Source organism: Agelaius tricolor, unplaced genomic scaffold (assembly GCF_023055355.1).
Source record: "Agelaius tricolor isolate 1412-34295 unplaced genomic scaffold, bAgeTri1.0.p SCAF_27, whole genome shotgun sequence".
Classification (NCBI taxonomy): Eukaryota; Metazoa; Chordata; class Aves; order Passeriformes; family Icteridae; genus Agelaius; species Agelaius tricolor.
The window spans coordinates 1,779,486-1,801,189 of NW_027269287.1; the positions used below are offsets into that span (position 1 = coordinate 1,779,486).

Genomic DNA, 21,704 nt, shown 5'->3' on the forward strand with positions numbered 1-21,704 from the left:
TTGCAGAACAACTGCTCAGCTTTGAATTAAAAAAGATGTTTTATGATTCCCCTCTTCCCTTTCTGGCACTCTGCAGCAAAACTTGGAGTGGCTATGCATTGATTCTAAAGATGCAGAAATTATTGAAGATAGACATTAAAAGTAATGAACAGTTTATAATCATGTCCTATAATTATTGTCAATTCAACTTAATTTTACATTTCTATTGCTTATGGAGAAAGCAACATGTCAAAAGACTAAATTAACTAGGGGGAAAAATCAGGAGATCCATGCTTTGTTCCTGTCCATGTCACAGATTTCATGAAGTTTTGGGAATTACACTTAATTTGACTTGTTCTTTTCTCCTAATAAAAACACCTTTTTTGAAATGGCTTTTAGATGGAATATTTTACCTATGATACTAATGCTACCAACCTTTAATCAGGAACATTTTACTGTAGTTACATTATTGCATTGGAATAGTGCTTCACAACCCTTGCCATCACCGAAACCTTGTGTTGGTGAATCACGAGGAAACACTCCCAGGTGGTCAAATACTTGGGCAGTGCAACACAGCGCATGATCCTCAGGCTCCGTTGGTTGCCCTCGTGCAAACACTAAATTTAGATATGGGTTCACTTGTTTCTGTCTTCTGTGAGGGAATTGATAGAGTGAAAAAAAATGCTAGAAACAGGAGAGTAATGGAAGTTTGTCAGGGGATTAGTTATGTGCATAAAGACTTCAAGTCTGCTAAGTTCTCAGACTTTTTATATTTTATCATTAAAAATAGAGATATGCATTTTTGTATAAGGAGTATCACCAATGGCTCCCAGCTTTAGAGATAATATGTGATTCCAGATGCACTGCATGTATTACAGGAAGACTCCTTTCTAAACTCCTTAGCTAACCTTGAAAAACAATGAGGTTTTCAAAGAGGGGTCAAAACAAATGCACTATACCAAACCTTGAGGATTTGGTCCTTTGATAATGGAGAAAATCTGCCTTAAAATTACATTTGGTATTTCTCTTTTTAAATATTTTCAGATAATAGCTTTATTTGTTCGTATAGCCAGTATTTACTAGTGTAGCAAATATTCAGATTAAGTTCATAGTCTTTCCCAAGCTAAAAGATAGTTTTTAAATTGTGTACAATCTCATTCAATTTGTCCCCTTAGCAGAAAAAAAAAAAAATGAATGAATACCACAAATTAGTTAGATGTGGGTTTTTCTATTGTTCCTGGAAACAGACTTCCAAAATCTTTCTAGAGAAAATAAAGAGGACTTGATCCCACTCTTTTCCAAAAAAATCAGTGGTAACTTTGTAGCTGACTTCATAGCTAACTGTTGTAGAGGTATTGACCCTGAACATAGCACTATTTTTGTAAAGTGATACTCAGAACTCCACGTAATAGTTCATCAATTGAGGAAAAAGCCTATAATCAAAACCTATGCACATACACAAGAGGGAAATCAGCTTCATCCTGATTCTTTGACATTTTCTTGCTTTTGAGTAGATATAAATAAAACTGTGTGTGTCAGCTTTTTGGTAGTTACCCTGCAATCAGCTGGCCTAAAGAGACATTTCACAAGTTACATTTTTAATCTTTTTTTTTTCATTGAACATTGCACTTGATCTTTTTCTTTCACTTTGTTTCTATCTCTATCTACACATATTCATAAAATATGAAGGATGAAAGAGCAAAAAACATCATTAACAGAGAGACAAGTTAACAAAAGAAGCGGTTGAAATTTATTGTAAATTATTGTACTTATTTATCTATTATTAATGCAACAATTTGACAATAATCTTCCAAGTTTGCGACTAGAGCAATCAGATGAAAAAAGAAAAAGAAAATATTATTTAATTGGATTTTTAATTGGATTTTAATTTAATGATTTTTCTAATCTGTGCAAGCTATTTTATAAAGGACATACCCATTCCCTCATAATTTTGTTTACGTAGATTTTGATTCAATCTACGTGTATTTTATGTTCAGATTTTAGTTCTTTAGTAAGAGGAATTCTTATTTCAACAGTATTCTGAATTACAGAAAAAACTTAATTAAAAAAAAATACTGAAAAAACTGCATGTGGAGGTGTCTCATTTACAGTCAGACAAATATTACTACTAAGGAAAAATCAGTATAATACTTCTTAATATATTTCACAATAAATTATATATTTTGCCTTTTTGTTCTTGAGTATTAGGTATACTAAAGCTTTTTAATTTTAAAATGCATTGTAAAATCTAAGATTTTGGTTTTGTATAGAGGAAGGTCTTGAAAAGCAGTGCATTCCAGGAAGAAATAAGCAAATTGTACCTTTGTGATAGTTCACATCCCAAGGTGGTCTTAAACAAGCTACTATTTTTCATAAATATTCTCCATTAGCATCTCTATTGGTCAACTTCCTATTCTTGATTCACCCAGTTTGCCAGATTTCCAAGTGGACAAGTCCATATGTAATCTGTTCTACTGCAAGGTGTAAGTTTAAACTCTTTCTTGTCCAAGAACCTTTTTTGCAATTATTTCCACTGTCCTTTTGGAGGTCACTTCAATGAAACTGGCTCTGATTAGTGTTAAACCTTTACACAGGGGCAAGCTTTAAAGTATTTCTTCAAATTTATGGTATCTGACTTTGCACTTTCTTGAAAACTAAAGTTATCTCAGATTTTATTTTCTCTAACATTTTTTTTTTCAGTTTTGTTATTTGTCACAGTCCTCCCCATGTTACTTATCCAAGCTTTCAAATTTTCCTCATTTAGGATTCTGTAGCGATCAGATACACATAAAACAGAGTAAGCAGTCTTTTAATGACAGTGGTTGTTCAAGAAAAGATATGTTGAGTTTTTGGTTTATACATACATACATATATATATATACATATATATGTATATTCTACTCGTCAGTAATGAGCAATATTCTACAAACTCTTATGGGAATGCGGGAAACCTTCCTTTTGAGCTAGTGCTTTAGAGAAAGAGAGTGTAATTTTGTGAAGCCACAAAATGGTCCAGGTTCTTGGTCATGAAAATCAACATAGTGCCATTGAAATGAATGAAACTTCAGATTATGACAGGTTAGATCTTCCTGAATGAGGAATCATAATGCTTATTATATGTAGTTCTGCTGCCATGCTAAGTAACTGTTTTCAGTCCATCTGGGAATGGACTATAGGTGTGACTGAGAACAAAAATGTTTAACAGGTACAAAAAATTTCTCATGTTTTACTTGAAGCAAATTTCTCTTTCATTAAAACTATTAATCTCAGCCTTTAATGCTCAATGTAACTATTCTTAGAGGTTATTTTGTAGCATACAATTCATTCTTCCTTGGGAATAACCTTCACTTGTTGCTCACAGCTAAAGCCATTGTCTGTCTACATGCATAGATCTTCTACTGGAAAATTTAATTTAAAATATCAATGCTAGGAGAATTCTAATTTTTGTCTCCCAGAGATAATTCTCAGAACAAAATGGCTTTACACACAAACTCAAAATACTTACACACTAGGATTTTGCTAGAAGTTCTTGAATCTTGAGTCATGCATATGGTCAAGTGGAACATTGAAACTAAACTCTGTCAGTTCCACTTGACCATATGCATGACTTTTGCTGCTGCAAGCTTTTAACTAAACAGAAATGGTCACTATTATCTCTGTAAGACTGCGTGAAGGCAACAGCAATTTGTGAAATTGTCTTGTCTGAAAGGGTCCTTAATGTGCTTATTGAACACTACAATTTCTTGGTAATATATTACTAAGATATATGTATTGACATATATGTTATAGCATTGATTTCTTGATACTGAGGGTGGCTGCATGGTGTTTGGCTGATGAGTTGCTGCAGTGGGAGTTTTACTTCTGGCACCATCACTCCAGTGACCAGCATCTCATTTCTGTGTCATGTCTGGTGCTTCAGTTTGAGCTGTTAATTTACTTCAGAACTAAAGGATTTCCCATGTGGCAGAGAAGTGTCATTTAAAAAGAAAAAACCCTTTATTTTGCATTTATTAAATAAAAAAGAAAGGGAACAAATCTTGTTAATTGTTTTTATAATGAAACATCATCTTAGTGAGGTGAAAGGTGATAAAATCATATTAAATGTTTTTTTCCACTGACTTGTTACTCCCTTTTATATGGTCTAACTAGCACAGGGACAAATATATTTAAAAAAAACAGACAGCTAGGACAAACATGATTATCTATGTTCACCAGTACATTTTTATGTTCTAACATTGTCAGTTACAAACTTTTGCTATGATTATGTGTGAAGTTTATGTGAGTGTAGCTCACATAGCTGAAATATTCAGCTCAGTGAATATTCAGATTACATATTCAGCTCACTTGCTGAAATACTTCAGAGATCAAAATGGATGCATTTGTCTATACAGTCTACAGTCCCTGTAGAACCAGTTTGCAAATGGTTGCAGAGTTGAAATTGGCCTTACATCTGAACTTTCTGAATCTGTTGGCAGTGACTGTATATTTTAGGGAGATGAGCATCATCTAAGTACTTACAAAAATACAGAAAAGTGGTAAATAATGTGAAACCTGTGCTCAGGCCCTATGGACTGGGAGCCTGAAGTATTGCAGATTCCTACAGTCTGAAAAAAACCCATCCCTTCTGGTTGTTCTGACCCAAGGAACTCATATAGTTCCTAGTGAATCTGTGCAGCTATTTCCACAGCTTTAAAGCTGCAGCCAAATTTTCTAGCACTGTCAGATTATGCTTTGGAGGTCTGTTACACATTTATACACTATGAACACAAAATACGCCTCAGCAACAGGTTAATTGCCCTCAGAGGTACTTGTTTCAGATAACTGGGATGTATGTGTAACTGGTCTGAACTGGTGAGCAGTTCACTTGATACAGAGTGAGTTATTCTAAGCATATAATTTCTGTACATTATCTTTGAAGTCTTCTAATGTAGAATATCTATTCTTTTAATATATTGTTATACAATACTCATTAAAGACATTTTTAACTACATGACTACTTCCTAAAATTAAGCAGCAAACATAAGCCTTAAATAGCTGAAGTTTCTTCACTCCCAGTTTTTGGTATCTTTGAGATATTTAGAGGAAACAACAGGTCACAAACCTAAATCTAGGTGTTTTTTCTGATGTCCAGATGTTGGTTAACACAGTAAAGTAAATCTTCGTCTGGAGATAATACAGTGCATTCTTCAAGGTATTTCATTGATGGCCTTCAGTCAGTGAGGAAGATGCTTATATTTTGATTTATAATGGAATCCAAATAATCAAAGTCAAGTTTTCACTTTTCATTGAGATCAAAATAGAAATTTGTTTCTAATCCAGGTGTATGATGGAGATATGGAAGAGGGCTAGCTACATGACTATTGAGTTAAACTACATAAAAAAGATAATTTTCAGAAAATGCAAGTAGTTTAGAAGAAGCACCAAGACAGTTGATTTTGTAGCAGATGATACCTATTACTTTCTGGTAAAGCATTCAAATGTATATGAACTTTTTTCAGTCGTTTTCTGCTTTGAAATGATTAAATGAAAGTAAAGAGGCACTAATTGCATTTGATGAGGAGGTTTCCATTTTTTCCCTAGCTTTGGTCTCCACCCTGTTAACTGGTGTTGACATCTATTGAACTGAGGGTTTATTAAGGCAATGTGTCCTTCTTAAAGCTATGTCTTAACCTGGTGTAAAATTTGGAATAAATTGGCTGGCTACTCCACTGGGTTCTTTGCAAAACTTTTCAATATATACCCCAGAACATGCTCTAATTCCTAGGTAATTTTTAACTTCCTTCAAGATGTTGATTTTACTGTAAGATCTTGCATGAATTTGTTGCAGATTAATTTCTCTGAGCATGTCCAGGCCTATAAGTTAATTTTAGTTCAACAGCTAACTTGCAACAACCAGAATAGACAAAGATATTACAGTATGTCTTTAGAAAAGACTGATGATTTCATTCAGTGTCTCAGGATCCTGGACTTTAATCTCCCAATGAACCATTGAATGTCTGTCTTTGTAAATGGAAAGTTCACATTTTTGTCTTTCTGTTAAATCTTTTTTAAAGGAGCGAGTGTCTGTGGAAGGCATGGGACAGGGAGTGTGTTTTTCTTTTAATTTTTTTGAAATTTTCAGCCAAGTGATTAAGCAAAGGATTCTTTGGACACATTAATAATCTTTTGAAGATGTCCATGCAGATTTCATTTGTACATTTATACATATGTGCATTTAGAAATGTCTGCTTTTTTAAAATTAAGCATTTTAAAATGCATAATGTTGTGTATTTGCTGCTTTAAATGTGACAATATTCACTTTTATTTTAAATATACCTACCTCCATGTAAAATATACATCACTGTAGCAATTCACACTAGTGGTGTTCAGCCTTCCTTGATTTGTGGATCTGTACAAATTTTGTAATGAAAATATGGATGTTTTACAAATATTTCTAGATTACTTTATGTCATATTTGAGTCTTCCATGAAGGCCTTCAGAAATATTGTGTGTTCCTACAGTCCACCAAAAACTATTTGAAAATTACTGCATTATATTAAGGAAAAGCGTATCTATGTTCATTCTCTCTTAACCAAGTCATGCAGTCATAAATTGAGTAGTATTATGGAACTTTGGGTAAATTTGTTGCTGCATTTAGAAAAGAAAAAAAAATCAAAATAAAACAAGACAAAACAAAAAAAACCCCTCACTTTGCATTCTAGGCAATTTTTTAGCAGATTTACAGTGTAATTCTATTGAAACTCTCAATCATCTTGCCTCTACTATTTTCTGTAGGTGTTATGATGTTGCTTATGGCTGTTAGAAAGATAAAGGGAAATTTTGCCTAGTCTAATTCAGATTTCCGTTTCTCATTTACCAAGTCCAAAATTGCAACCAAGATCTAATTTTGTACACAACAAGATATATATTTGAACATGACTGGATGAATTAAAACACAATCTGTTGCTTCTTGTACTGTTTATCAACCCTTACACAGGCCATCTGTTTATGACAGTTATGACTTGTCTCCTTCTAATTTGTCTACCATTCTTAAAACTTTCAGTATAATTTTTGGTAAGAAGACAAAATCTTTTGGTTTTCTTAACTTCTTTGGGTGGGAATAGGAGAAAAGGTTCCTTTATTTATATAGACATCCCAGAGAGTGATTATTTATTTAAAACAATTTTGTTTGCATAGAAATTAAATCTTTTACAAAAAGGGACCATGTCTTAGTGATGTATCTGTAATTAGAATTTAGGACTAAATTCCTGACTTGCGATCTTAATGAAATGTTTTCATTAAAGGAGTATGAAATATATCGATAGTACATGATAGTGTCATTCTCCCATATAATCAGTCAGAAAAGTACTCAGTTTCAAAAAACCTAGGAAGATGCATAAGCTTGGGCTTCTTTCACTAAAATTATTAAGTGACAGTTAAGTGTTTTCTTCCTAGCTTGCACTAAATTTTGGAAGACTGAAGAAGAGGTCTTGCAGTTTGGAAAAATGGAATGTTAAGTTCAAATGTCATCATACTGACCTATTGGTTTTGTCTCATTCATTCCTGGTCATGCCTGGTGTGTGTACAGTTCAACTAAATAGTAATAGTGGAGCATAGAAATTAGTTACAAGTTTGAAAATAGCTCACCAACATATTTCCCACATTGCCTTTATTAATGGATGCAGTTGGAATTTTGTGATCCACCTTGTTTAACAAGGACTGGCACCCTGTGACCTGTACACCAAGTCATTTATAATGGAATGTAAAGCAGTATGCCTCTGTAAAAGCTGTCAGAAGGCAAATAGGAGTGAATGTATCTGCTGAGATCATGTATCTGGAAATTTCAGTTGGTAATAGTTCAGTTAGTTTTGCTTTCATGGTCACCACTCTGCTAACACAACTGCTTAGCCTTCTGGATTATGAAACAGAAAATGATTCACCATGTTTTCTTCCTCATAAAATTCTAAAATTCATGCTGCTCAAAAGTATAAATAATATTGAAAGTAATTATTCTTCCGGCAGAAAGGAGCAAATTTGTTTCTTCAGCCTGTGTGACTGCTTACACATCAAGAAAAGACTTTGAAACTGTTGCAGATGTGCTACAGATAAATGTTTGCCACTCTATAACAAGATTCCATGTATACCATCTTCATTTGGATAGTGTTTGACTGCTTGGATCCTTTTCATAAACTACAATTTGCTTAATTTTTTACCTGATAGTAGAACAGACTGTGTTAGCATTCCCAGAAAGATTGTTTTTACAGAAAATAAAGCACCGTTTTGTTTTATTTTTACAGAAAAAAACCGTATTCATTTATCTGAGTGATACCACTGCTGAAGGAAAAGACTTTTCTGTGACAAAACTAAAGGTTTTCTGAAATACTCCAGTGTTGATCAAATAGATTTTTCATCAGACTGTTTTAGGCTGCTGGTTTTAAGCTTTATTAATGAGTAAAGGTATCAGAACCTGAAACTTCCAGTGGTTGTCTGACTTAAAATGTGTTAGCTTGTGACTGTCACTAGCCTTAGTAAGATGACTTTCACTTAAGTTTGCAAGTATGAGTTCATTAAGTGTATATAGATTAACACATGTGGTGTCATTTGTACAATTACAGGTAATTCAGATCCACAGTTTAGCAGGGCCCTTCTTCTTCCTCACACAAATACTCATAAACATTGCTTATCATTTATGGCAAATATGTATTTAATACTGTTTTTAGACTGGCATAAAGAAAATGTAATACTTTTTGAAAAAAAAAATTTGCTGCCATGTGAGCGCAAACTGTAATGAAACAAATGGCTGACACACGAATAGACCTTATTATAGAACTGTGTATCTCCCAGTAAACAGCTTTGGTTGAGCTTGTACTTGGTCTACTGGTTATATCCCAATTTGCAAGCAAACAGTGTCTTCTTCAGTATTAAGGTATTCTGCTTTTTGGAAAAGTGAACACCTGATTCAAAATTGGGTAATTTTTCCTATCTTTTAAAGTAATGTGGTCTGTATGCATGCCAATTCTTTATCTAGCCCATTAAAATCTTCATTATTACTTAATTATTTCAGTTTCTAGTTTTCTTTTGCTCAAGTGTCCTGAATGACATTATTAGGTAAGTTATTGCATTCTTACACAACCATATAAAAGGGAAAAAATTTCCATGTTTATTGAGGTGTTTATTTTATGGAGCCAAAAGGAAAATTAAAGCCCACTAAGCAACTTGCATAAGCAGTTACTTTAGCATGGCTGTGCATTTTTTACTCTGTCAAAACCATATTTATATTTTAAATTTGGCATTTTCTTAATGTGTAGTACTAATAATTAGACATGCTCTATTTGGCATGAACGCTGCTGTATTTTCTGATCCAGTTGGATTTTGTTAGAGAGAAAAGGTTCTACTGTACTAGACTGCTTTACTGTAGAGTTCCCACGAGGCGGCCTTTATTTTTAAGGGAATGGATTAGATGCCTGGAGAAATACTTAATAAAACAAGTATTTTTCAAGCCCTTAGGAAGTAGCATTTTTTGTTTGCATTTCACCATGCTAATTATTGTTTAAAGAGTTCCTTAGCTGAATACACTTGGCTCATTTTATGAAGTTTCATTCTATTCATTATACAGGACAGCTAATTAATGCTGGAACTGTTATTGTTCTAGAGAGATTGTGTAACCATTCAAATACAAACATCTTGGAGATGCACTGTAGGTGTCAATATTTGACACCTTACTCTTTAAGGAATTATAGATAATTTATGGTTTTTCTCATCAAAACTCAGCTTTAGCTGTCATAGAGGACTAAATACAACTTAATTTAGATATTAAATAAAGAGGATCTTCAAAACAAGTTTTCTGAAAGTAGTTCACTTGTTATTTTTAAAGCCAATTTTGATGATTCACTGTATGGAACCTTTTAAATTATTTTCATTTCTCCTTGTCAGCTGTGCTCACTCTCAGCATCCAGTTGTATTGATTTATATGAACAACCTCAGTTGCATTAGTCATAATGAAATTAATGGCAAGTTACATCACTTTTCTCTGACTGTGTTTTCCAAAGCAGAACAATATAACTGCATTGGAATGTATTAAATGTTATGTTAACAGACACAGAATCCTGTGTTGAAGTTAATTTATGTTGAGCTGTGAATTGATACATGCTGACAAAACCAGGAAAATGCAGAATTGAGGCTGACAGTCTGTCCTTCCCTGATTGTATAGATTTGTTGCAGCACATGCTGTATGTAACTTCATGCTGTGATCTAAGACCTAAGCAACAATTGCTACAATAGGAAACAGTCAAAGCAGTCTGTCAGCCACTGCATCAAACCTTATTGTCTGTCCCTTTTGGATACCTTTTAGATCTCTAAAGTTACTTTCAGTAATATACTTTAACTCAGCAATTTTAAGAAAAATTATATCAATTCCAGGCTTCAGTGAAATAAAATAAATACCTATAGATTATTTATAAAAGCATGTGTTTTAATTCTTACTTTATTTTATTTTACTTTAAAAATCACATAGAGTTAACATCTTGGCAATAGCTTAAACTCTACTCTGGCAAATATCTTTGGTATTTGGGACACTAGGGAAAGCTGCACTTCTGGAAGGGTAACATGGACCTTGCATTAGCCATCTTTGTGCCTTCTTCCATGGGTGTCCAGCCTTTTCTGCATGTGAAGATTCATTTCTCCTTGACAAAATACAGTGTTTGCACTTCTGCTGATCACTGCAAAGCCTTTAACAGCAAATGCTATTCCCAGAGCTGCCTTAAACACTTATCCACGAATGTACTCAGACATAATTAGATAAGAAGTCTGCACAAGCTTAAGGTTGTAAAATAAATGCTATCACTGCCTGTGCTCATTTCATCCTGGCTGTGTCCTAGCTTCATACCTGCTCCGGCTCAACTAGGTTTTCTCCCTTAAACAGTGGAAACAGAAACATTATTACCATTTTACTTGAACTGTATGCCTTACTCTTAAACTAATTGCCTTGGCTGGTAAGTGTCTTCAAAATTGTTCCTGGAAGAACTATATTGTCCCAGAGCTCTAGCTGTCCATATGCTCTATCTTTTGAATCACAGAATTGTTTAGGTTGGGAAGAACCTTCAGGATCATCCACTCCAACCATTATGCCAACCATAAACTGTCAAGTCCAGCACTAATCCAAGTTCCAGAGTGCCACATCTACATGTCTTTCATATACCTCCAGGAATGGTGACTCCACCACTGCCCTGGGCAGCCTTTCCTGGTAATTGACAATGCTTTTGGTGAAGAAAGTTTCCCAGGATCAAATCTATACTTCCCCTGTCTCAACTTGAGGCTGTTTTATCTCATCCTGTTTCTGTTATTTGGGAGAAGAGGCTGATCTCCACCTGGCTTCAGCCTCCTCTCAGGGAATTGTAGGGAGCAGAAAAGCCTCCCTTGAGCTGTCTTTTTTCCAGGATAAACACCCCAGCTCCCTCAGCTGCTCCCCATCAGACTTCTGCTCCAGACCCTTCCCCACCTCCAGTGCCCTTCTCTGGACACCCTCCAGCACCTCAATGTCCTTCTTGTAGTGAGGGGCCCAAACTGAACACAGAATTCAAGGTGATACCTGACTAGCTCTACATCTTCAGTGAAGCTTCCTAAATGTAGCAGTCATATTAGTGTTAGTTACATAGGTAACAGTTGATGAAAGAGGGCAAAACTAGTGTATGAAGACATTCTAAACAAATTTAAAGTATGTTAAAAATAAGAAACAGCTGAAAGAGCAGCTTGGCTGGTGCACATGGATTATTTTGTCTGAATATTCTTTTTTCAGAATCCTTTTTTAATGCTATGGAAATGCCATAATAATTAATCAGTCACATCACTAGGTAATATTGACTGTTGCTGCTATTTTTCAGATTGCTTTTCTAATACAAGCCTAAGCATTTCTTGAGTATGCTATAGACTAATTTTGACTTTCTTACTGCCATCTCAAGTTGAATAATTTCTTCCTTGTCTTTATAGACCTCTCCTAGAAATAGTAGGTTTCAAACTGTGGTCCTCGACAATGTGGGACATAGCTGTTGGACTGGTATTAAATACACAAGTCTTTTGCAGAGAAATTTGACAATCAGCATATGTGATGCTTTATCTGATACATTGAGTGTTTGCATTGGTTTGTTTGTTCACATTTTTAGCAGTTCACTGCACAGCCAAAATGTTGCAGATGTGCACATGGAAAGCATTCTACTATGTTCAATGAAAACATTTTTATTATTATAATTTGTTTAGAAAAAAAAAAAGACACATAGTTAAATGGGAAACATAATGTGCCAGAGAATAATATTCCAGAGCTATAAAGGGTTTTAATAAAGATGTTAATATTCTCTCTTATCAAATATTCATGTATTTATGTGGACTATACAAATATGTCTACATGTATATGTGTATGAATCTTTTTTGTTTCACTTTTTAAATTGATACGATATGATTCTTATGAATAATAATCTGCACTCTTAAAGTAGAGAACAGTAAATATGACATCAATATCTTAAATGGCACTGGGGTTTTTTTCTGGGAGTTAAAAAGTACTGCATGGTCATTGAAATACATGAACAGCCTATCTGGTGTTGTTGAAATACATGAACACCTCTTGCTCTGTGGTTTATTTGGGTGCATTGCCTGTTACATTTTGTGAAAGTATTGCCTTTTACTTTTTGTGTGTTCTGGTGAGCAGTCAAATATCTAACCTCTTGTTGGGTACAGAACAGATATACATCAGGACTTATACAATGAAATTCTAAACTTTCAATAGCCATTTTCTTCCACTTTCAGATTGTGTACATAAAATTCTATTTTTGTAAACAGTTTTATCTTCTAGTAAGTATTTATTTGGCTCTTTTGTCTCAATTTGAATTAATTTTATGTACAAAAATTGTATCTATTGTACTCCACTTGCTCCTAAGCTTATCAAAAATTAGGAGTTGTTACACTGAATCATGATTTAAGTAGTTATTGTTCTACCATCAAACAGTGTGAAATTCTTTAGTGCGTGACAGAAGTAACATGCTGTCATGCATTAATTAGATGTTCTTCATCCTTCAGTCTTTTAATCTTTTTGATGTGTACCCTTTCAAGTTGATGAATTTATGACTCCACTTTAAAAAGGCAAAATGCATAATTCTGTTGTTCTTGAGCTTAGGACCTGTGTTTTCAACATTTTCAGTCTTTGGCAGAATGAGTACAGACCTCTGTCACAGATGTCATCCTTTGTCTCAGCAAGTATTTGCAGACCATCGAGCAGGCTTTTCAAAGTCACAATTTATTTATCAGAAGAATACAGTAGCTAGATTCCTTAGGAGAGAAATACAAAGCTAAATGTACAAAAGGGTGTGTTCCCACATCATTTAGGATTACCTTCTGTCATTCTCCAAAGAGGCGCGCTCTAATCTTGCCTGATCTCACAATTGAACAGTCTAAACCGTTAAATTCCCTCTCTGGGAAAGCATCTTTACTCTCTGCCCCCTCTCTTACAATCCCATGTGACTAAGAGCTAAAGTAAAATTCTTCTTTTTTTGACAACCAGCATTTCTACATCCTGAATTTTTATTTCTTCTGTGAAATTTGGAGTTGACAAACTTAATTCATTCACTAGAATAGTCTGTTAATAAGTGATTGTAATATTTTGAATTATGTAGGTGTACATATTACATATGTGCAATGTGCATACTATTGTCTAATAGCTGAAAATTCTATATAATTAATCTATTTTTATTAAGTATTACATAGTTATTTTTCTAGCTTCTGCCAGTTTATGATCTTAAACTGTTCCAGTAAAACATTAAGTGATCACTCCATATTTGATGTTCTACTTTCTGTGACTATCTATAGTTCCTGGAGTACTCTAAGGAATGGCTTTTTAGAGCAGTTCACAGATCTTTGGGAGCACTGTATACACCAGTTATCCAAACAATTCAGAACTTCAAAAGAGGTTGTTTCTTTCCTATCTCTCTAGGTTAATGCATTGCAGGTACCTCAGATCGTTCAGGTTTACAGATCTCGCTTTTTGTTGTTCTTCAATAGTGGCTATTGTATCTGAATGCCACTTCTGCATACAACAGCAGCATGGAGTTACAGCTCTCAGAGGTTAGGTATGTGTTGTTTAAATAAGCCCAAGCCACATTATTTGTTTTGAAAAGACTGTATTTAAATTTTCTTGTTCCTTATTAAAAGGATTCAGTTAATTTTTGGTGTCTTTGTTAATGTGACAAAAAAAAAAGTTTTTGTCTGTAGACTGGAAGAAGTAATTTTAAGAGTCCATAGCACCTCTTCTCAATAGTCTCCTGATGCAAAAAAAAGAAATTTACATATCCCTGTCCACAGAGCCAGTTGTCTCATGACAGAAAGGCAATCAGATTGACAAGGCTTGGTTTGCACTTGCTACATCAGTGCTGCCTGTTCCCAGTCGTCTTTCTGTCCTTAAGATGTGGCTTCCAGGAAAATTGGTGCCATTATTTTCTTGGGGATTGAAGCCAGGCTTACTGCCTTCCATTGATATTCAGACTATTTATGTGACAATGATGGAAATTACTTCAGTATAAAATAACGCAAAGAAAATGAGTTATATTTTAGTGTCCCCAGGAAAGTGAAAATTGGTCCATAGGGGCTATTTTAGCTTAAAACCTAGGGGTTAAAATCAACAACTCCAACCACTTTTGCAATCCATTTCTGAAATGGTTATTTTTAAATATTTTTATAAGGTGTCTGCAGTCAGAACAGAAGTAAATATGCTGCATGCCTTTCAGTTTGTAGTACCAAGGTCTTTTTGCATCCTTGTTTTGAAGATTTGGGAGGAGCGGATGCTTTGTTTTGATTTGTTTTTTGCTGTTGGTATGCATTGAGTAAAAGATACTGAAATGGCTGAAAAGTCACAGAGCTTATGTTTGGATTAATAGATTTAATTTAGACTGCAGATATACTTATGATTAATTCATTGTTGTCAATGTTGGATTTTTTTTTGAGAGACCTTTATAAAACACAACAAACCATTTTCTATCCATAGGTTAGCTTTGTTCTTAGTATGGACTTTCGGGGAAACAGGTGCTTAATAGTTGTAACATTTAAGATAATTTTGAAAGATCATTCTTTTCTGTATTTTCAATTTAATTTCTAGTTTAGGGCAAAGCTTTGCTTACATTGTAGGGCAACAATTTACTACAAAGTAGTAAGCTTTATACTTGTAAATGTTTATGATTTGTACATACTTTTAGTTGTATCAAATAGCCAAGATGAAGAAGTAAATCAAGCAATAGGATAAATTTTACTTGGGAAGTCATAGCCCTCTAAGTGCCATGCATTTCATAGAGTTTTATCTGTAGGAGGAAAGTTGGTAAGTTGGTTAGTTAGTGATTTTCTTTGTATCAGTTAATTAAGTTCTTATTGAGTACAGCAATGTATACTGTACCAACTTAATGGTAACTATGGTTACCACAACCAGATCATAGCCAAGTAACTCTATACCATTTATTTTTGTGACTCTGAAGGAAAAAGTATTTACCTGTATTAAATGTATTTTATATAAAAATATAAAGTAAAATACTTTTTCTGCATGAGAGGTGACTCTGTCATCTTTCCTCCCACATGAGGTCTTTTCAGTCCTTGGGACATTCTTCCTCCAGGCATTTTCCTTATGGTTCTTTAGGTAGCAAATACGTTAAACAATGAAATTTTATTTTCAAAACCTAAACCAGAAATACATAAATTTATGTTACTATTTCCAAACAGCTTCTTTTTTTTTAACTTACAGTAGTATCACTACTTGAGTGGTTTTCCACCATACTCCCAAATTAAGGTTAAAATATTATTTCAGAGAGAAGAGATTTAACCAGATTTTCTAAACTCTTAGAGAAAAAAAGGGTTGCTCAAGGAGTACAGTCTGTCTCCTTTTCATTTCCTTGAGGCCTCTGGTTAGATTGGTTTCCTGTTGTGGTCGTGCCATTCTATCTTTCTGCATTTTGTTGCAGTCTCATCCTTCATTCTCAAGAAATGTTGCCCAAGCAACTTATGCACAAAGGTTCAACAGTAAAATTATCACAGGAGACCTCAGGCAGCCTGAGGCAGATGAAGACAGTAGGGAAAAAATGAAATACACCATGTTAAAATGCAGGTTGGCCATTCTGAAATGATACAGCATTCCACTGGGAAAACTTGTGAGGTTGGGGAACTTTGTTTCTAAGTATCTCTAGGATTTACAAAAGATGAAGTATTTATTTGTTCACGTACGTTTCTGGGCACAATGTTTTGTGAGCACTTGCTATAAATATTAAAGTACCGGTAGTATAAAATGTTTTTTAAATGACCAGTGACCAATCTCCCTTTTGCATTTCTTCTGTACCACAGGGAAAGGATTTGCTTTATCCCCTATATGTCTATTACATGGATGTACTGTATGGAAATTTAGTTGGGAATAAAGATTGACATTCAATTATGAGAACAGTGAAGTTCAGATCTATGTTCTCTGTCTATGTTTTTACTTTAATTTCAAGGGAACTGCAGTGAAAACCAGGAATGTACCTAAGTGCATGACTGTAAATGGAATTGGCTGAGATTTCTGGTAGAAGGCCAGTTTTTGTACAGATTCTGTCTGTCTTGCTTTGCTATTTCCTGGTGGCACTGAAAAGTAGCTGTTATGAAAGGTCTTGACTATAAAGGAATTAAAAACAATGTCATAATACCTGGCAGCTGGATGTCCGAAAGCCTAGGCAGAATTAGAGTTTTTACCAGGAAACCAGCACCAACTGGAGTTTTGCACTGATACATCCATGGTAGCCTTTATTTGCTACAAGATGAACTACAGTGCTTGATGCATGATTTATGTCAGGATATGATTAACAAACATTCATTTAATCATCAAAATACTCTTACAATTTCAAAACAGAAATAAATTAATTGCATAAAAAGTTGTATCACTCAGTGAGTCTTTCATTTGAGGCATAAGCAATATGAATTATGATCTGTGATTCCTCTGCTGGATGAGCAAGGTAGCAAAGCAGTGATTTCTTCCACTGCTGTGCATGGGTGCAGCAGCTAAACATCTTTTGACACATGGAAATGGAAATTGGCATGTACTGCCTTTCTGCACATAGCAGATTAGCTAAACTGCAGGATTTAGTAATTTGTATGGCAGACAACCACCAGCCTCATCAGTGCAGGGACTAAACCTGCAGTAAGCATTGTGAGCAAAATGATGGAGCTTTTTCTCATGGCATCAAGATTTGTTCTGGAGAATAAAATTCTGTTGCCCTAATGTAAGTTTTTATAGGCAAGCATTTGTAAAGAAAAGCCTTTTCTATATATAAGCAATATTTAAGCTATACTGGAGGGAGTGTTATTAACATATATAACTTCAGGTTTCTATTTGTAAATAAAATAATATATTACAATCAGATGGCAGTGTATTGTCTATATTCAACAGTATTTTACAAATTGCAAGTGTTTATGTCTAATTGCATGCTAATTTTAAAGTTCTTTTCCACAAATCACTTTAAATGAAATACCAAAATAATTTTGGTGACTGTTAAAACTTCACTGCATTCAGATGTTTATAATTTACCTGGATGATTTTTCATCTTTCTCTTTTGTTCCTAATTCAATAGAGCAAGATAAATAAAAGATAGAAAAGACTTTTTAGGTTGCCTATTTTTGGTCTATCTTGTAGAATATTTTCTTCTCTCTCCAGAGCTTTGTCCATTCATTTTTTAAATAACTCAGGCAAATGAGAATAACTCTGTAGCACCAACAACAGCAGAAGATTTTTCCCAAATCCACTAAGCTGATCTGTTACACCATATTTTTAACACCTGAATGTATTGGTTTCTTTGCTAATTTTATTTCTATTACATCTGCTTATTGCAGTTTTAAGTCTCATAAACTTCTAATGTTTTTTTTAAAAATTAGGCTCCCCAGGAGTGAGTAGATAACTGTCAAAGCCACCCTAATAGCTTTTGGCTATAAAATAAATTAAAAGATTATACAGTATGTTCTTTTGTATAATTTATGTTTTATATAGGTATTAATAGATAAATATTCATTATATATGTATATTACATAATGTATACATATAAAAATAAAAATATAATGGAAAGTTCTGTAAGAAGACTTCTTCTTGGTAATCCTTGGTTGACTGATTGATTTCTACTCTGTCTAAACCCCTTAAAGAGATTGGAAATTTTGAATTCCAATTCTTGCACATTTAAGTGCTTTTGACATTAATGAAAGAAAGAAAGAAAGAAAGAAAGAAAGAAAGAAAGAAAGAAAGAAAGAAAGAAAGAAAGAAAGAAAGAAAGAAATGCAAAAATTATTTTTGCATTAATTCATATGTGTCTGTAGTGCCCTGGTGTATGGATGATATCAATCATAATTAATTTTTAAAAGCTTTTTTGTCCAGGCTTCACTGAAGGCTGACCAAATGCAGTGCCTTGTACATTTGCATTTTAGGTAATTACAGGAAGAAAACAGAAAGACAGTTAAGCCTTACAGAGTTTTATTTTCAGTTAAATTGAAATCGGACTTATTGATTAAGGAAGCACTCTACAGTGTAGTAGATGCATGTCATTAAAAAATATTTTTAATTGGACATAATTGTGTTCAATACACCAGATTTCCAAACGGTTGTATTTGGTAATATTGTGCAAAACCTGGGGTATTTGTTTCCAGACATAAAAATTACTTCAAATTAAATTAAGACTGGGCCAATTATCAGTTGCTTATAGCAAAGATATTTTTATTTTTCTGTTATAGCAACCTTAAACTTGAAGCTAACACCCACATAGCAGCCGCTGGGTTCACAGCTGAACATAGACCTTCCCTCTGATGGACATTTCTGTCTGTAGCAGCAGATGCATTTATATGTGTCAGTTTAATTTAATCAGTTTAAAATAAAGTGAGGTTAAATTACAATTTGCTCTTAGTGGTAGTGCACTATGGATGAAATTTGTCTGGTTTTGTCAACTATTCCAGCTGATCATCCAGAAGATGTTTCCGTTTTCTACAAACCTGGTCCTTTCAACTTCAATAGCCAAGTACCATTACAACCAAACAAAACAGTTTTGCTTAATACAGCTCAAGGTGTAGGGATGATTTTCCAATTCCAGTTGGAGACATTATACTTTATCTTTTACAGAGTAGGGGCTGTACATCAGTTGATTTCCATTCCACAAACCTAGCACTGGAAAAAGAAATATGGTTTGTTGCTTTTGCCAAAATAAATGGGACTATAAAAAGGAGAAAAATAATTGGATGCCTTGTTAAATATTCAAAAAAAAAGAGAAGTTCATATGTCAAAGCCAACATCTTCAAACTACTCGGGGTATTTTTGTGTATCCTTCTCTGCTTAATTTCAGCGTGTCAGGTTCTTCCCTTTGATCGCTGGCCATGTTTTTAAGCCTGACTGTCATTAGTGTTCAAACACACTTTTGGCTATTCACTGCTGATTGTGCTACAACTTCTCAAGTCACAGAATTCAAACTTAGTTTTGTAAGGGTTTTGCTGCATGTTTCCTCATTAAATTACTGCCAAGCTTTTGAATAATAGCAGTGTATTCTGATTATTGTGAGCCAGTGCACAGAGGAAGAAAAGCTGTTGAGCAATGCAAACATTTTCTTAGCTGAAACTTGTGGCTTAAAATGTTTTGCTCATACAAGCAAGAGACATGTGTGTACTCAGTAAAAGAACTTGAGGATGAAATAGCCAAGCTCCTTGCTGCACTGTGTAATCTTTCATGTAAGCCTGCCTGATTCCACAGGACTGCCTTGAAGAAGTATTTAAAAAAATGTTAAATGTTTCAGGGAAGATCAGAAAAAATATTAACTGATAAATCTATTGTCTGTATAAGGTGAGTTAATTATTATATGGAATGCAGTTAGTGAACATGTGAATAAATGCAGTGTATCCAGGAAGAGTTGATACAGCTGCTAAGAGAGGTTGTACTTCAGTACTTTGGAGAAGTCAGGAAGCAATAAAGAAGACCTGGTTGATACGGTCTGTTGGGATTTCCAAGAAGCATTTCCCACAAGGGAAGGTGATTTTTCAAAGAGGAAAGAATCCTGAACTGCAGGATTCCTTGCCACAGGATGTTATGGATGTTATGTTCTGTGAGCTACAAGACTGATCAGATGAATTTACAAGAGTACAGAGGCATAAGCCCCAGTTTAGAAAATCCCTGGCCACATTTTTCATGTGAGGAAAGTGTTCTGGAAAAGTATTGTTACATTTTCACTGGTTCTCATGGCCTTTCTTTATCTCCCACCGCTGAATGCTGATAGAAACTCCATAGTGTGTCTTTTCTGTGACCCAGAATGGTCTTCTAAGGGTGCAGTTCCACACATGGAAATTTCCAGAAAATATGGTCACTGGAGTTTTCAAATGGCATCGCTTCTGTGTTTTTAATAGATGAACTGTAGTAGTATATGACTTCAGTGTAACATATAACTTCAGTATAACACTCTTGTCAAAATGTTTGGTTTTCCGGTCTGGTAATCTGGGGACAGATTTTGCCAGTGTGTTCTAATGGTCTTTAGTGTCACTTTCATGAAAGTATTCTCTGTTTATTTTCTTCTCTTTGTCAGTTTTACATGAAGCACTGAAAATATCAAAATATGGTTGTAACTTTACAAACAGTGGCAAAATTTCAAATGAACTTAGATTATTCTAATGTAGTGGAAGGCTTTCAGTATTTTTGCCCTACTTCAAGTCTATAACATTTTGTGTGGAGGTACAATGATCTATAATTACTATAGTTTTTCCTATTGAAAAATGTTCAGAAAGTTTCTAACTATCCCTACTTTTTATTATAGTGATATTTTAAAAGGTGTCTAAAAAAAAGTACAAAGTTTATTTTCTGCTATATATACATTTATAGTTTGCAAAATTAGGACTTCTTTTCAAGAAATGTGCTGGAAAGAGACCAGGAAATTGGTATTGTCCTACAAATATCAGTGAAACTGTAAAGAAACTACATAGGTGCTTTTACCATACATACCATATGTCAGTAACAAAATTCAGTTAATATTTTGAAAACTGCTGAAAGAAAGAAATTATGCATTACTTCTCCTTCCACAGCTTCTGAGAATGTTTCTGGCATCTTTTGGCTCATTTTGTTTGCTAATCAAGTCGACCTAGATATTTATAAATAATCCAAATACCCTCACTGCTGTATACCAGCAATGCAGTTCTTTGCAGAACCACTGGAAAGTGAGGTGGGTTTTTCTCTACTTCTAGATCTCATTTACATGCTGATTAGCTAAGATCTATATCTTGTATATCAAGAGCTACCAGCTCTTTGAAATTCCCCTTTTTTTTTTTCTTCCCCTGAAATTCCTCTTTTTTTTTTCTTCCTAATTTGGGAATGTAGCATGAACAGAACAGCCCCATAGCTGCTGAAAAATCAACTCTTTAAAGATATACACATTACTTGGAATAAGTCACTCCTTCATCTTCCTTTTCAACAGCTGCCTTATAACTTGGGTTAAAAACTGTGTGAACATCTTACCCCTTGATTATATACAGGTGGCTGACTTCTACACCAGAAACCTTGGCCTTTTTTCTTAGACTGAGATTTTAGCTGCTAAAATTTCTGTTAATAAATCCCAGCTTGACTTCTTGAGTCCATATGTCTGAAAAGTGCTACAGTCCATGGCGACCAGGGTGCCAGTGATTTTTATCTTTTGTGTCATTGTCATGTCATGACAAAACCTTCCCAGCCGGTTCAGATCTCTTGTCGTTTTCTC

The 21,704-nt window shown here is 34.3% G+C and overlaps 1 protein-coding gene across 1 annotated transcript in view; it reads left to right on the forward strand.

Annotated features, from left to right (window-relative positions):
• FBXL17 (F-box and leucine rich repeat protein 17) overlaps nt 1-21,704 on the forward strand; it is a 266,957-nt gene that overhangs the window by 229,427 nt on the left and 15,826 nt on the right. The window lies entirely within an intron of this gene.